Below are 1397 nucleotides of genomic sequence, written 5' to 3'. Positions count from 1 at the left end.
CATCCTGTCGTTGATCCTCCTAACTTCTACCACACGATCTCTAAGCTCACTATCTACTAAGATCCCTACCCCATTCCTATACCTTGATTTGCCCGAGAACCAAAGCTTGTGCCGTCCACGTCCTTCGCTTTAGGTCCTACCCATTTAGTCTCTTGGACCAAGCTATATTAATCCTCTCTCTTTTTAAGAATCTTAACTAACTCTATGGACTTTCCCGATAAAGTCCCAATATTCCAAGACCCTACTCTCAATCTAGAGGCTCCCTCAACCCCCTTAGCCCTCCCAACCCTAGTCCCCGATCCCAACCGAGAACATGACCCTAGTCTACCATCCCTCACCAAAGCCAGTAAAGCAAGTATACGCTAGTGAAAGGATAATCTAGGACACACGAAGGATCAATAATAGAGCACAAGTTAGTAATAGTCTATAAGTGGAGGAGTAGGTATTCAATTAGGCGGAGCAGGCAAAATTTATAAGGCTAACGACAGGAAATGGGCTATTGGAGGTACCAACTCCAAGTAAGTAAAACCTGTTCACCACCGAGAAATCTCTGTTTGCCGTCGAAATACTGTTCTCCGCCGGAAAATACTGTTCACCAGCTGGAATCACGTTCCACCGTACCGGAATCACCGTTCGGCGGCCGAAACTGCGGAAAGCTCGCAATGCGAAGCGCACCGGAAACCTGCTGGTGGAGGGTTTCGGTCACGGTGTAAAAGAGAAAAAAAGAGAAAAAGGAAAGAAAGAAGGAGAGAGAGAGAGAGAGAGAGAGAGAGAGAGAGAGAGGAGGAGAGAGAGAGATACGGCCGGCCGGAACCGGTGGCGGTGGTCGCGGTCGGTCGTTGGGGGTGGCTTTGGTTGGGGGGGGGGGGGGGGGGGGGGGTGGGGGAGGGGAGGAGGGGAGGGGAGGGGAGCTAATTACCGTTGTAAAAAGAGAGGAGAGAGAAAATGCAGAAAGTCCTAATATCTTGTTTAGGACTTTCTGCATAAATATCGCAATTTGAAAAACGCCACCAGAAAAGATCACTTTCCTTCGCCCTTTATGGATCAGATGCTCGATAGATTGGCTGGGCACGATTATTACTGCTTTCTGGATGGCTATTCGGGTTACAACCAGATCATGATTGCACCTGAGGATCAAGAAAAGACCACATTCACATTTCCATATAGTACGTTTGCATTTCGAAAAATGCCTTTCGGTTTGTGCAATGCTCCAGGTACTTTCCAGCGATACATGATGGCTATTTTCACCAATATGGTGGAAAACTATGTGGAGGTATTTATGGATGACTTCTCTATTTTTGGGGATTCTTTTGATATTTAGGCTTAAACCATCTTGATGTCGTGTTAGCTCGTTGTGAAGAAACGAACTTGGTACTTAGCGGGAAAATGTCATTTCA

Source organism: Lycium ferocissimum, chromosome 9, assembly GCF_029784015.1.
Source record: "Lycium ferocissimum isolate CSIRO_LF1 chromosome 9, AGI_CSIRO_Lferr_CH_V1, whole genome shotgun sequence".
Lineage (NCBI taxonomy): Eukaryota > Viridiplantae > Streptophyta > Magnoliopsida > Solanales > Solanaceae > Lycium > Lycium ferocissimum.
Note: the sequence above shows the minus strand (reverse complement) of the source record.